At 44.9% G+C, this 16,789-nt stretch overlaps 1 long non-coding RNA gene across 1 annotated transcript; it reads left to right on the forward strand.

The window, feature by feature from the left end:
• The first annotated feature begins 1,282 nt into the window (after window positions 1-1,282).
• Window positions 1,283-9,611, forward strand: LOC146203311 (uncharacterized). The gene is made up of 3 exons (XR_014703837.1): window positions 1,283-1,612; window positions 8,274-8,507; window positions 9,394-9,611. It is a non-coding gene; the product is annotated as an uncharacterized LOC146203311 (long non-coding RNA).
• The last annotated feature ends 7,178 nt before the right edge of the window (window positions 9,612-16,789 follow it).

A 16,789-nucleotide genomic window follows, 5' to 3' on the forward strand; every position in this document is an offset into this window, starting at 1 on the left:
TTTACCCCCCCCCCCCCCCCCTCACCTGGTTCTTTTTTGAATCATTAAAGTTGTAACCTACCTACCTACCTCCCGCGCTTGGTAGGCTTCTTGGTAACGGTGTAGTCTGGCTTCTCATTGCTCGGTGGTCTCTACAGCCTGTCTGGTACGGCTGTGGTCTCTGTCTTTAGCGAGATGGCGTATATGTAAGGCATTTTTACCTATTTTAAATGAAGATGCGGTGCAGATTCAATATCATGAAAACGACGATGTTCAATGCGCAGCCCGAAAGTGTTTTGCAGTTGGAAGCTGATGAAGACGACGATGTTTACTGCACAGCGCGAGAGTTTGTTGCATTTTTACACGAGGCGTGGTCGGCTGCGGTGATAGCATAGTGCTTTCGTGCCTGCACGACGATGAAGACAACTATCTTCGCAGCGCAGCACGAGATGAAGCAGCTTGCGGCATAGGGTATGTGGTGCCATCTGTGATTGCGTGAGGCACCAGGTCCAGGAATAAAGCGAAATTCGCAAATGACCGCAGTAGAGCGATCGCCCTAAAAATGATACGCTGATTTACCGTCGCTACTCATGTGGTGCCTTGTTATCTCACAGCACATGCGCGACAGGTGCCAAGGCTACAGAGCCAACAGGATAGCGTAAGAAAGGGAAGTGGATACTAACTTGGCGAAAAGAAAAAGTAAACACAGTAGCAACCGGCTAGCAGCGGGCGAGAAGCTTCCAATAGGCGCAGTAGTATAGACGCGTGACTGCGTTAACTACAAGTATACACCATCCACAGGAATCGCTGAGCGAAACCTGTGCAAATCACCGAGTCGATGGCCGAACTTGTTTCCTGTATGGGCACGGTCACAATATTACTTCATATTCGCATAGCCCATTGATGCCGGTGCTAATTAGTACCTGTGTTGCTTGTGGTTTTCTTCTCCTCACGTATGCTGGAGAGTCGAAAGCTTCCTCATTAGCTGTCGAGCTTAACCACTTTTTCCGTACAGGGAAGGTAGGTAAGACATTCTACTAATCTTAAGTTTACAGGCGACAACGTTCCTATCGAATTCGTTCACATGGAGCGGAGCACCACGAAATCGGCATAACGTAGGCGCTTATTAAACACAAGGACGAAAGCGCACAGCGGGTTCTATTTTCGGGAGACGCAGGCTGGACGATGGATATCTGGCGGACCGAATGAGAAGCGAAGGCGATCGGGACCGTGATAACACTCTTTCTCTTGATCAGTCGCTTCCAGATAAAGGCCCCTCCCAGAGGTAAAATGAACATGAAAGTACGTCGATGCTCCGTGGAAAACGGCTCTAACGACGAAAGCAGCACATCTGCGAGCTTGTAAGGATCTGGAAATAAAGAGAGCAGAAAGGAAGCGAGGCGCCTCTGTTTGGCGATTCAGTGCCGAGATGCGAGTACGAGTCGAATCAGGCCCAAGAGGGTGTCGCAAACAGAACTGACACCGCCCGGCAGACTCCCTCCAAGCTGAGCGACGAGAGGGTCACACGGACGCGGAGAGAAGCGCGCATGGCGATATAAAAGTGGCTGTGGGTGCCCGCTTAAAAACCATTTTCAGCTGCTTACCAACGATACACCTAGTCATGAAGATTTTGGTGAGTAGATGGGACCGCATGCTTACTTCTTTGAATGCGATAATTAATACCTCGGTGCACAAGCATCCAATCGCTCTCTGTTAGTCATGTTTCTGTTATTTTTTTAACTGGAGTGTATATGCTACGGTCAAAACACTTCAACTCTCCTAGTTTCCGCGGGAAGATTTTTTTTCCCCTATATATCGAATGTGCAGTTTCAATATCGCCATTGGAAGTCGTTGTTGACCCATTGGCACTCTGTGTTCCCGATTCCTTTCATTTAAGTGCGGAAAAGAAACTTAGATTCTTCAGTGGAAAATTTGACAGGCGTGCTTCCCCTGGCTCTTATGCACTGTGGCGAGCACCGCTGCACTACAACTAGATTGCCCTGATACCACTGCTATCACCATGTTGGCAGATCAGGAGCAAGGCGAAACTATGTCAGTTGGCCTGATTCGCCGGTCGCTACTCGCTCTCGCCACCGCTTTGAAAGCCACGAATAGTTTTTCGTCACGTTAGCCATGACATCGCGTGAAAAAATGAGCAGGCTGCCATATTTTAGGAAGTGAAACGTTAGACTTTCTCTCCAGCACCGTGTTTATTTTAGAAATTTATTTCATCAATGCTTGCGTTTTATCAGCGCATTTTTTATTTTGTTTATCCGTTGTTGACTCCATTCTTACTCAGAGAGCATGCGAGTGGTTTTCGCATTTAGGCAAGGACCGCTGCTCTTTTATTTACAACTTTCTCTCCAACTCTGTTATTCTCTATCAATGACACATTAGCTCGCCGGAGCGGCTGACTGGTTAGGTGCTCTACTGTTTAGGCCTGAGCATGTGGACTCGATCTAGGCCGCGGCGGCCTCGTTTCAATGTAGGCGAAACGCAAGGTGCCAGTGTACCCCACAACGTCAGTGCACGTTAACGAATCCCTGGTCTGTAGAAATTAATACGAAGCGCTTGACTAGAGCACACCTCAAAGGTCGTGTCGCTTCTGGACCTTAATCCACATTTCCAATGTCACGATGTCAGAATTATTTTGGGGTTAACACTCCATCCGACATTGTTGTCAGATAGGTTTCTGATAACGCCACGACAAGGTCGTTTGGTCTACCTTCCTGCTCTCGCCAATGGCTAGCGCCCCAGTTCCAAAAAAAAAAAAAGACGCACCGACGGAGCAATTAGAAAGCGACACTTGGTCAACGCGAATCCGGTAGCCTGAATCGCTGTTGGATACAAAACACTCTTATTCATATTCGCATGGAGTCTGCTTCTGTACTTACACTCACAGGCCGCGACGACAGTCCACAGGACGGGCAAGCACCAACATTGCAGCTTGCACAGCGATCGCATCATACATGCGGTTGAAGGCGAATACCTAACGTTCTTTAATTGCAGAAGCGTTGCAGGAGAGTTGGTGCATGACACAGGCGAAGTTATTTCTAAGGCAGGAATAAGAATAAGAAAAGGACGAATTAAGAATTAGCAAGAAAAAAATGCCCGCAAAATCTACGCTGCGCATCTCGCGATGTAAATTATACAGCGTCATCCCCAGACACTTCTTTTCTTGTGAGCATTTTCTTTTGCAAGCTTTTTTTTTTTTTTTTTTTTTGCTTAGCCGATGATCATGCATTATGATGCCCTCTGGAAAAAATATACAGATAAAATCAGCTTGAAATGCTACCGAATGCTGACACGACGCTTCGGATCGTCTGCCGCTCCGCACCTCTAAAGACACGCGACAGCAGCACGCCCCCACGCCGTACCGGTCGGTACCTGTACTGGCGGGCGAACATGATCTGTGCGCGCTCTCGCCCCGGCGGGCGATGAGTGTCGACGCCAATGTATTCTTACCCTTCGTGGCACGTGAGCGACAGAGCAGTAGTATAGTTTTCAACGCGCGTACATTCTCTGCTAGGGCGTTCACGCTATGCTATTTTGTTAGCCTCTTTTTCAGCAGACTACCCGGCGTAGTTATCGGACAGTCGAAACTTTCAGTCGTCGTCGAGAGGATCGCGGTGTCACGCAGTACAGAAGTTGAATAAAACACAAAGTAAATTGCGATTATTGGGTTCTAACTTGATTTAAACGTCATTACGAGGCATAAGAATTTAAAGTACCGTAATCAGGCCGAAAAGATAATTGGAAGGAGATGGGATTAAAACCCGGGATCATTGGGTGGCGATTCCAGACACGCTACCCCTAGTCAATCGAGGCAGTTTCGTTGGATTTTGTTAAAACGATGGTTAGCGTGTCTTCGGGTAAATAAAGAAAATTAAAAATATGCATGAACACAAATAACAGGGCTCATGCTAGCGAAGTGACATGCAAAGAGGGTCGCAGGGCAATGTAGCGTCCCATTAACATTTCCGCATTACTCGTACATTTATTGCAGAGCTTAGCACCCCCCCCCCTCCCCCCCCCCCCCCCACACACACACACTTTTTCTTTTTCATTTCTTGATCCCAGTTAACATTACAAAGCTATAAAACATTTATAACGGGTGAGTGTATCAGAAATCTGTAAGCAACAAGCCAAGCATCGTAGAGAATGAAACCAAAAGAGCCTCTTAGCGCTGCCACCGACTTTAAATAGAGGCCGGTTGCCTCAGACGCGCGCTTATTTATTTAAAAGGCGATAGATGGGAGCTTCAGCCCGCTCATCGATGAGACTGCCCTCTTACTTCTTGTTCAGCTTCTTTTGGGTTATAAGGAATCTTATCTTCTCCCTTCTCGCTACCATATATTTATTTAGGAATGTGGCCAGAGATTCAGGACATGCACTTTTTTTTTCTAAAGGGAAGTACTTCGTGAACTTAGTAAAATCCCATCATCAATATCAATATACCAGCATACCCTTCCTCGGGACGCTTGCGGTTTTCCGCTGGCTATTGTCAAGTGCGCACTACATTGGTTTTCTATAGGCGAATGCGGGACAAACTTTGGAGGCAATGTTTTTCCACGCATTTTAAGATTAGCTCGTATCCATCAACATGTTGACAGAAGTATGTTTAAAACTCACCCCTTTCTGCCCATTTGTACAAAAAAAAAAAGAAAAAAGACACCCCACATTAGTTTCCTAAACCATTCTCAGCACTCGGTCAGAGCACAGTGCAAACTTTTTTTGCTATTTATCGAAGGTCAGACCAATCCCGCCAATATGTGCATACACCATTGTCTTACAATATTTCGCAATTGTCTCGTAAATAAAAGTGATGGCCAAGAATGTTAGACTCGAACTCATTAGTGTCCTTGTTTCAGCTTGGAAATACGACTGTCTATGAGTGTCAGCTTCGAAGTACTCATCATGGAAGTGGAATGACGCCGTTATTACAACAGACCTTATAGTCCTGCGTTATAAAAAAAATGGCATCGCGTTTCTATCACACTTGCTAGTCGAAATCTTGCATAAGACACAAAGATGACTGCATTCCTGATTTGGTGCTGTGCACAAGACTTGGCGTTGCTGTTTCGACAAGTCAGGCACTCTCTGCCAGACTTTCCCAGTAAGTGTTTATGCACTACGGGAGCGGGAACCCGACTCCTACTATAGCCAAACCATGGCATCGGGCACTTAGCCCTTGCGACTCCGTTGTAATCGGGGCGCAGGCAATTACGCCAGGTTTCCTCTCTGCAGTGTCCAAGAAGGTACTTTAGTGATATTTTTAACAATCGGAGCGAGAAAATGCAAACCCGTGAAGAACTATTCGGTCGAGCGTATAAATATTTATTCCTGGCCGAGGGCAGCGCACCTTGCTGTGAAAACAATAGCTTTAACCGCGAAGAAAAACAGATCTATACATAACGTCGAGTCGCCGTCGACGGCACACGCACTGGCACATTTTCCAGGCGTAGTTACTAAATGAGGAGTTACCTTCACGGCGACCATTAAATGCAACCTGTTTTTAGCCTGCGTGAAAACGCCAAGCTCTGATATGCATGAACGCACCGATAAAGCAGCGAAGCGTGAGCGCGCATAGCGAGCACCACTGTTCGCCGGCCTCGAGTCGCGCGCTACGAGTTTCCTCGCAGGTCTATGTGACTCAAATGGGATCATCCGCGCGCCTTTTCACTTAAGCGCAGAAGTTTGCGCCGAGCACGACCGGTCGTTTTGAGCACGCGTTTTTGCCACGCAAGTAACCGATCACCACGTTTGTCGTGTCCCCTTCCCCTCGCCCCCCCCCCCCCCCTCCCTCCACGCATATGCTCTGGAGCATAGACTCATAGACTCGGCCCAAGATTACCTTCGTAATGGCAATAAAAGCTCAACGCTAGGATGTATAGTAACAGGTCACGAGCAGTTTAAGTCAGTTTTCAACAACACCGCGCGGAAGGTCACAATGCAGCAACGCGTTGCGCGACACGCTCTCCCAGCTGTTCTTCTGAGTATATATGTTTATGCTGGAACGTATGTAGGACGCCTATATGAATGCTGAATTTAATGCCAGGCGTAGAATGACTTCCGTTCGACATTTTCGTACCTGTACACCTATCCACCCCATTCATTCAGCCGTAACTGAAGGATCCCTCACTCTCGGAGCATCCCCTGAATTCTGAGAAAATCTTGTAAGGACATCAATATGGACTATCTAAAATTCGATATCTACGGAGCGCTTAGGCGCTTAGGTGTCTACTCACTTAAAGACATTGGCATCCCACTGTTTTTACCGTACCCACCATAAAACCTGCTTTTTACGCAAAGCAAGAGAACATTTCTCCAGGAAATCGCATCCTGACCAGGTGTAAGCATACCTCGGGATAAGGACATTCGTTAAAAGGCTTATTGTTAACACATGACATTGCACATAGTGCCCTTTGCACGGCATCAAATTTACTATTCTCAAAATGCCGTAAACAGCGGACCCTTATGATGATACAACAAAAAGCTATATGATTCCACAAAAAACTTGGTTCAGCAGGCAACTAGAAGAGTTGTCTCCGGAACATACCATTTTTTTTTCTTAACTAGAAAAGTTGGTTGGTTTATGGTGTTTAACGTCCCAAAATGACTCTGGCTATGAAAGACGCCCAATAAAAAAAAAACATGAAAAATGCTAAGTGTTGCTGTACTTGGCTAGATGCTGATGATTAATGATTAATATGGTGCAGGTGTTTTGATTACAAAACAACTGCAGCCATATTAGATTCCCCTAAAAGTTGGACTAGGTTAGTGAATGCGGCACAGTACTCGTCTGTCTGTGATTCGCACACACTTCTTCAAATGAGGTAAATTTACTTTCCAAACGCTTTATAAATGGTTTTGCTAAGATACTACAGCGCAGCCTTACATTTAGGCGTAGTCTTGTGTCCCTAGTTGTGCGCTTAGTGTGTCAGCTTGAGACTTCGATTCCAAGACGACCGACAATTTAACAGCAATTGCCCTGCCATCTCAGCGAAAATTAAATTAGCAGAATTTATTCGACTAGGTGGGTTAGACAGTGATGGTAGACACCTTCGAAGCGAAACAATCCACGACTGCGTAAACTGTGGTATTGTCATAGACACTGTTCAAGCAACGCTTTACCCATACCTAGATATTTTGGAGAGATTCTGGGAAAAAGTTTTTGAACATTCTTTCAATATCAGCAATCAATATGTCCGTAGATCCTCTCTCGGCAGGCTTGCAAAGTTTCGCTATTTATTTTCAAAAACGTATTGTATTGGTTTTATGACAGTCTGAATTACTCGTTAGTAGTAGTAAAACACTTTATTTCGGAGCAAAAATGAACTGCTCAAAATGAGGTTCGTCTGCTCGTTATGACAAAAAAGAAAAAAGAAATTTAAGTGCAAAATTTTCCTACGCATCGGGGGCTTAGATCGTTCCTGTGAGAATGTGCATAGCAGTACCTTGCGGTATTTTACAGTTGCCTCACAATTAAATTACGCTGTGCTCTTTGGCTTTTGTGCTGTTTTATCCATGCGGTATTAAAGCCGCGATTTTCTTCTTGTGCACTTTTTTTTTCCCCCGGTGTACTCTTCTTTCCTGCTGCTGTTTTGTCGCCATACTGTTTTTCTTCCTATGCTCTTTTGGCGCTGGGCTGTTTATTCCGTGTTGTTTTGATGCATGCAGCTTATTCGTGCGCTGTTATTTATGGCATTGTGCTTTTAGAACATTATTACTCGGGAGCATATGGACAAATGAACGTTAAGCCATTGTCTTTTTCCTTGCCTATGTATACCTTGTGACGTATGTTTTCGCAATTAAACGCTTTGCGCAATAGTATATATTGTCATGTAGCCGTTTAGGCCCGCAACCACAAGGTGGGTTTTAATGGCGGTTCATCCAAAAGGCACCTAACTTCAGCCTCTTCGCATCGAACGTCACGGGGCCACTTCTTCAAGTCAGCGCTCGAGACTCGCGATGAGCAGCCGCCCAGCGGTTGCTGTTGCGCACGCTACAATATGCTATGCTTACTTTTTGCCTTCTGGTGTCAGAAACTCGGTCATATAAGGATCCGTGAGCCAGCTGGAGCTGGGAATGATTTAAATGACAAAGCAATCCGCAAGATAACCACTTGCCAGTGCTGCACTAAAGTGCTGTAGACATTGCAGTGCAGTTTGGTTTGTTCTCAGTAGCGCATTTTTGTTTTTATTTGTCGAGGCATTTGTAGAGGATCCTTCGTGCCTTGCACACGGACCTTTGCTCGTCTGTGGGTGTTCGATCAAATGTGTTCTGTTTTCTAGATTTTGGCCTGCATCCTTGTACATTTCACCTGCTTGGCTCGGCCAGGAGGATATTACGACTACGGCTTCGACGATCACGACTACCATGACTATGGAGACCATGGTGACTACGGATACTATAAGGAGGTGCCTGGCCCTTCTTTCCTCGTCAAAACTGTCCATCACGTGAGCAAGCTGCACCACGGGGGACATCTTCACGGAACGGCCTGGTGACAACTCGCACCTGCAGCAGTGGTAAGCCTGAGATCACCCTCGGTCATTGCAGGAGCCACCATGCCGCCTTTATTCGCTGACACGGACGCTGGAGTAAAAACAAAACGTTTTGGCATTCATTGTGCAGTAAAAGGTTTCAACTGGCGCGGTAAAGCTCAATTTGTTTCGAGAAGACGGTACCTCGGCGGTACCATGATGTTCAATCAGTGGAAACAGTGGTAAAGACACGGTAAAGTGGTAAAGAGACAACACAGGCGTTTACGTGGTAACTTCAGAAGTTAGCTGTTGTTAGTTCAGAGCCTGTGTTGTTTTAAAACCGGAAGCTTTCATTCCCTTGTTGAGCAGCCAAATATAGGGCATATAACGGAGTAGTAGAGGTCACATAGCGGGGCATCATGAATGGAAAGGGAAAAGTGGAGAATTCAGGAATAGTGGAAGCCTAGTGCAACACGCAGACTTAAAGAAAGAGAGGAGGTAGCTCCGGTTGCTGTGGCAACACAAGTTGTCATCGCGTGGCGTGGCACTTAACACCACATCGACAACTACGGCGACGACGACGATAGAGGCAGAACCATATGAAAGCAGAAAGCTCTCCCTAGCAGCACTTTTGCAATAGAGTGGACATAAAATAGGTGACGGGACTAGAACACTGAACAGAGCTGTAGTGAGTATGTTGCAATGCCGCTCTCAAATCGCATTTCCCGGCTTTATGAACCTATTCCAATCAAGCAATCAATCAATATATAAAAAATATTTCACACAACAGGCGCAAAAGCTGCCCTAATACAGCTGGCGCATGCTGATCCTTGGTTAGGCAAGGCTCTTGGTTACGCGGCTGAGAAATTATTCGTCAGTATAAATGCAAGATTCGTTTCCTTAAAATTTGTGTTTTATTCTCTTTCTACAGCCGGTGATGTCTTCCCTTCTTTCTTCACATCAGTGGAGCAGAATGCAAGCCTTGCCTTGGAGATCACATGCTGCAAAAGACATGCTGAAAGCTGCTGTCAGTGGATGGCTGCAGATGCAGGAAACCTGCTTTTGCACTGCGAAGGGCGCTATTATATCAAAGCATAATGAGGCAAAAGGGCGTGCATTCACATTCTGTGCAATAAACTTCGATTATCGTAAGGGGCCATTCCTTTTCTTTATTTTTCTAGGTTGTTCAGACTTATTTGTGTTATGCAACAAGATATGCTGTCCCCATTGATGCTCATAACGACCATGTTTGCGTAAACAACCGCCCCCAACAGGTCACGGGTCAGTCCTGGAGGGTTTCAAGGACATATATTGTAGCAATTTGTCGTAAAAATAGCATTCGCCTTGATTTTTGTATGTGAAGTTTCTCGCTTGGTGGGAAGGGAGGGGGGGGGGGGGGAGGGGTGGCGACAGCGTATACCGCGCCACCCTTAGCTCCGCTTCTGTCCCCTATTTCATTTCAATGTTTAAAGAAAACTTCACTTTACCTTCCACATTGCGTGTGGCTATCATTAGTCGTATCCCCACTTGGCGGATAAATGCCTTTCACGCAAACCTTGTCGAAATTCCATCTTGTAAGAACATTAGTACTTAAAACACTATTTATATACGGCAGTAAATCTGTTTTTCAAATGATTTTCAAATCTTTTATTTTTTAAGCAGGTAATAAGCGAGTCAGCGCGACGCAGTGCAACTTGCCTTACGCCAGGCCACATATGGTAACCATGGCAGAAAAAGAAGCTGAGGCAGAACTAGACCGCTTCGCAACTCACATGCGTGCTTGAATAAGACAGGCTGTCGAGATAGTTGGTGGAGGTTACGCTCAGGCACGCGGACGCAGCGCAGTACTACAAAACACGATGAAACAGACGCTGTGTCGTCGTGCCGTCGTCCTGTGTGGTCATGACGTCCGAAAGGCATACAATGACTCCGCTGTTCCCCTCCCGGCGCTTGGGTGTGGGTCCTCTGCTGCTGGCCGCGATCGCGTGAGTGCTTTCGCTCGCCTGAATTTGGGCTCACAACGTTACTTGTTATGCCAACCTGAGGTATAACGAATGAAGCAGATATTTACTATGGGTCAATAAACATTGCAGGTGCAAAACGGCAGCTCTGTTTTCGTCTGTTTCCGTGAGCTCTGAGCAGTGCAATTCGTAACAGGCCCAATGTTTTATGTCAATATTGAAGAAAATATCTTTTCAGCCACATTTACATATCGACGAGTTACAGACTTAGATTTCTAGTTATTTTGTGTCACTCTTCAGAGAATCCACCGATCTCAGCAGGAGACACAGCATCCCCCCCCCCTCCTCCACCCCCCCCCCCTTCCCCTTCTAATCGTGATCACTTACATTTCTACTCGCTTCGCCAGCGACAGAAAGAATTGTGAGGTCTCTCTGACTTCACTCTGCTCTGCTCAATTTGTGCTGCAGAATCGACACGATTGCTCGAGCCATACGTTCGATATAGATCACGAAAGTAGCTAGATCCTCATTCACCAATGTTGCGGCGCATTGTCTCCCATTCAGCCTCCGTGGGAAACACTCAAACGCTTCATCAATGCCAGCGAATCCGGACAGTGGACTTCAAACGCCGAATGCCAAGGGGGAATAGTTCCCGATCACCATATCTTAGCAAAGGGCTTTGCTATAAGTCGGTGACATTAATGCATCGTGTTCGGCACACCATTCATGAAACCCCGATCTCCATCCAACACTCGCTCAACTATGCCTGGATTATCGAGATCGGCGCGCGTCAAACGCCAAGTGTCGTCGTTGCGATTATCAAGGTCAATGAAGGTCAAACCCAGGCACGGAAGGGTGCTTGAACTTCGCGCTGAGTAAAGCTACAGCTCTAAAGCTGCGTGCGATAAAGTGTTAGGAAAAAAAGGTTATCGTTAACATTCGTGCTTCATTGTATTGACGTGTTTATTTCACTGAATGTAAGCGCTGGAAAATAGTATTATGTTCGCAGTTCAGTATATTTTGCTCCTTGCTCAATCGTTTCCTTTTTGAATACCTTGTTTTAAATAATGAGGCAATGTTATACCAAACGTTCATTTCCGAATCGCAAGGTCCCTATTGACCCTGCAAATGCGCTAAGCATGCATTGTGTTAAAATACATACGCTTACATGGTGATGACTGGTGATGACTGTACATGACTGTGTCTGCGTCCGACATATAGTTCCCTTGAAACGTATTGCTTTCTGCACCCTTCTCACTTTTCTAGTGTACATATATTGAAGCTATGTAGGCAACAGCAGCTAGCGTGGCATTGTTTGAGTTGCGTGAAACTATAAATGAGCATCAGGTAAAGAAAGAACATGAGATACGGCAGCTGTGTACCATAAAGCATAAGTACACATTATTAGTTGCTCTACCGTGCAGCTTATATGAAAGGCAAAACTACTTAACACATATAGACAACATAATCAGCACAGCCCTTGGCTGGAACACAGTGTTTCCACTGTCACTGAAGCCAAACTTTATGCTTTCACTAGGGCTTGACACATGAGTATTATCTATCTATCAATGTTTAATTTTTAGAGCAGTGTTTTCCTGCTACAACTCCGTCATTGCTGCAATCAGCTTGCAGTGAGCAGGAACTGTGTTGTTTTCTCATGAGAATACACACTCAGACATTATACATGAAATATTTTGATTGCAAACCAGGGAATGATAAACTAGTATTCTCCATGACAGTTGCACTGTTCTTCTGTGTCCTAATCTTTGAACAGCTATGACAAACACATAAAGTGGCCCTGTCCTCATTTTCAGCAAGGAGCACAGTGCCATTCAGTACCAAAGATGTTGTTTTCAACAAACACCAGAATACATATCAGTTGTGTAGTTCGACATGGAAGACCAGGCGGCATGCTTGAAGATGATGGTAGCAAAGCATATATTGATATCATAATATATATTCAGAGTAAAACTGGAAGGACCAAAAATGAATTACCAAGAACAACTGCTTTCTGCTACTTAACTGGTTAGGGCCTAAGCACCTAAATGGTTACAACCTAACCATGTTACATGACTAAACAGGAGTACAAGCTCAGAATGGACTGAACTACCCTTTCTTTAATCACTTGATTAACAAAGAAATGCGAGCAGTAATTTTCAGTAGCCGGGCCTACAAGTCAATTTGTATTGCTAGTTTGGCCCTACCCAGGGTCCCACTATATGAACTACATCAAAAACAAATACAGCAGTACTTTCTCCAGTATAGTATAGAACCCTCTCCCGTCGGGAGGCTGTCTTCCCACTTGCCTCCTGGACCCTGTCGCCCTATCGACACACGTTGCTAGTCAAATTGAATTCAATTTCAATTTTATTTCCTAGAATGTTTTGGTCTGCTGCCTGGGCTAAAAGCTGCAAGTAAACAGCTTGACCAGACTCACGCAGCCGTTATAAGGCAGGTCAGAATACAATAAATTAATATACATACATATCAAGAAGCAAATACATTTTTTTTTTCATGTCTTAAATGCAGCTAACCAGATCACTAATGTAACTAATGCAATGAAAACATAAGTATATCACAACAGCATCTAAATATCAGTTCTGCAAGCAAAACAAACTAGCAAGATATATTCACAGAATCACTGAAAAAAAAAATGACCACAGATTAGTGCATACTTTAACAATGCTTTAAGTGCAAAATTATTACAGAGGCCATGATTGAAAATAAGAGAGAACTCTATAACTGTGGAATATACCATCGGGTTACATGATTACAAAACACTGACGCAGTGCAGCTCTAGTGGACTGATTTATGTATTTCAATTTATCTAAAATTGTGGGAAGAGTATATTCTAAAGTCTGCAGCCTATAGTCTGTGCAAAAAAATTGTACCAGCCACTTGTCTGTGTTACGTGCATTTACTAGATGTCTTTTTTCTTTCAGCACGGTGGCATCTTTAATCATAGTTCTGAAGCTGGAAGGAAAATAATATAACAACAGAACTCGAAATCTATACATATTTTGAATCCTTACTATATTATATGTCTGGAGAACTTTTCAAGTATGGGCTAAATAACCAAGATTTGCTATATGACGAATGGCTTTCTTTTGAAGGAGATAAATTTTCTCTATGTTTGTTTTAGTAGTTTTGAGCCAAACTAAAGAACAGTAATTCATACGCGAGACGAATAATGCATTATATATATGAAGTTTTATTTTAGAAGGAAGAAAAGTACGGCTAGAAATTCCACTTGTCACTGATGAGAGCTTATTAACTCCTGAACATGCGAATCCCAGGTCCTTCGATTCTTTCCACTGATGCGCTTCCACATGTCATTTATGATTGTATTCTGCCAAGAACAACATAGAAAGGGCTGCAAAGTATTTATGCTGAAGGTGATTGAGGGCTCGGAGTAGGAAAGGATGGGAGCTTCTAGTTCCCACGCTTTGTACTATGCCAGAATGATGTTTCAACTGTTTCCTCAGGCACTCTGTCACCTCATTAGAGAAGGTAAGAAGAATGCGCATTTCCCATAGCAGTCGGTTGTATTGTTAGAAAGACACCCTTGTTACAAAGTGCTGTTACGTATCCCTGAATGGCACCCATGTTAGTTCAAGCAGCGGCATGGGTGGCTGACCACCTTCCCAAAATTGGGGTAGGGGGGGGGGGGGGGGGGTTTGCCCATAGTAGAGGAAGTTGCATAGGCGTGTACTGAAGGCATGCATCTGTATGTGAGTGCAGACCTGTCGAAGTACTACTGCACAACAATAAAATATTGCTGCACTCACCAAAATATTGTTTTTTACAAATGAATACCAATCTCCATCAGCAGTAGCCATGCAATACTCGTGAAAATCCAAGCAAAAAGAAATGTCGAGAGGACGAACTACAGTATAAGAACTTCAATCAAGTGAACCTTTGCTGGGCTTATCAATGCCAACAGCAGAAGGTTTGAAGGAATTGAGCTATGTGAAGAAGAAGATGCGGGGCCCGCACAAGCCATTGAGACCCTCGCATACGCCGACGTCGCTCCACCTGTCGCTCCACCAATGACATGCCCCCCGCTCCTGTCGCACCGCTGACGTACGCTGCGGTCGCTGCCCCACCACGGCCACCTAGCTACCCTGTGCTGTACGCTACGCCTCCAGCGCCTGTACAGGAATATCTTCAGGCGCCACAGCCTTTCGTCCCGCCTCGACCTCAGCGCCGCAATCCATGGTGAACAAGTGATAACCGTCCCATTTGTTATTCTTGTGGATGTGCTGGCCATATTGCCCGGTACTGCCGAAATCGCACTCCCGATGAGTTTCTATCGCGCCGACATCACCTTCCTGGCAGCCAACCCGGGATCAGTACGCAGCCGCCGATTCATCTGCAGGTTCCGTTGCGAATGACAGTACTACCTTTTCTACTCGCCGCTCAACCTCGTCGCGTTGCCACTCCCTATCTCCTCTGCGCCGGCGTCCCAATCTTGCGCAAGAGGAAAACTGAATGCCGCAGTTCCTGAGGCGAGAACTGCGCAACGAGCGAACTGTAAAATGCCTCACGTATCTCCTGCAAACCTGCTTGAAGTTTCTGTTGAGGGGGTTATAGTACTGGCTCTGGTCGACACCGGCGCTGCTGTTTCTGCCATGGCTGCAAGTCTGCCGTTCCTTGCGCAAAGCGACGACACCTATTTCAGGATTCTCGCTATGCACGGCAAGTGCCCAGCCTGTAGAGCCTATAGCGGTGTGCACCGCTCGAGTCATCATTCAAGAAGTTTTGCAATAGAGTTCGTAGTTTTGCCTTCCTGCTCTTATGATCTTATCTTGGGTTGGGATTTTCTGTCGCGTCATAATGCGGTGACCAACTGTGCACGTGCCGAACTGCCCTGTTGGGGACAAAACTTTGTTTTATATGCTGTTTAGAGACCCCCTAGTTCTGGAACTGACTACCTAACTAAACTAGAAAATCATCTCTTACAGTACCAAAACAGTAAAATTTTATTGATGGGTGACTTCAACTTACCAGGTGTGGATTGGGAACTCCTTGAGTGTATCGGTGCTTGCACAAAGCAAGCCAGCATATTGTTTAAAATAATGCTTACCCACAACCTGACGCAAATAGTTCATGAACCAACCCGTATTGTCGGTCCCACGAATTCATTGTTAGATTTGCTGTTCGTCCCTCGCGACATCGTGAATTTTACGGTTTCTGTGGAACAAGGCCTGTCTGACCACCACTTGGTTAGTGCTTCCTTTCCTCTAGTACGGCAAACAAAAAAGAAACGCTTATCTTCACGTTACTTTAAAGATTATTCACGTGCCAATGACGCGTCTATCATTGAACATCTCGAAACTTCCCTTGTTGATTTCGATGACGCCGATGTCTGCGCACTCTGGGACAGTTTAAATTAAATCTGTTCGTATTGTATCGATACTTTTGTACTTAACAGGCACAAAAAAGAAAGAAAGGAAACGCCATGGATGACACGCAGTATAATTCAAATGAGGCGAAGGGTAAAACGGTAGAAGAAAAAACGCGCAGATCCTCATGTGCTAAAGGAATTACTGGAAAATCTAGCACGTGCCTTACGTGATTCAAAAGATTATTTCTTCAACACATCCCTTGAAAACTTTATAAAAACCGAGCCAAGTAAGTTTTGGAATTACATTAGTGAAAAAAAGAAAGCAGTCACACAAATATTGGTGGACGACACTACGGTATGTGATCCAAAGGCTATTACTGAACATTTTAATAGTAATTTTCAAAGTGTATTTTCTGCCCCCAGCACAGGTACCGACAATAGCCGAGTGTATTACCCCGCCGAAGTGAATTTTATTACTTATCCTGGTGTCCTTTCAATGTTGCTGAAATTGAAAACCAAAACGTCATGTGGCCCTGACAACATTCCAAACGCATTTCTGCGACGCTATGCCGAAACTCTGGCTCATTTCCTCGTAATAATTTTTCGCGCTTCAATGTCATTGGGTAAAATACCCGATGACTGGAAGACAGCCCGAATTGTTCCCGTTTATAAAAAAGGAGACCGTCTTCTCTTGCAGAACTACCGTCCCATATCATTGACGTCCCCATGCTGTAAACTATTAGAACATATAGTTGCACATTGTATGAACGAATTTTTAGAAAAAAATCGCGTGCTATCTAGCTTCCAGCACGGGTTCAGAAAAGGACTCTCGACGGTAACACAACTAATTACAGTAATAAATTCATTTGCTTCCTCTATAGATAATAAAGGCCAAATCGATGCAATATTTTTGGATTTTAGCAAGGCATTTGACAAAGTTCCTCATGATAAATTAATTTTTAAAATGAAAGAAATTGGCATTCCTGATATTTTAGTAACACGGATTAATGCATACTTAA

The sequence above is a fragment of the Amblyomma maculatum genome, chromosome 1, assembly GCF_055883805.1.
Source record: "Amblyomma maculatum isolate TAMU_Amacu chromosome 1, ASM5588380v1, whole genome shotgun sequence".
Lineage (NCBI taxonomy): Eukaryota > Metazoa > Arthropoda > Arachnida > Ixodida > Ixodidae > Amblyomma > Amblyomma maculatum.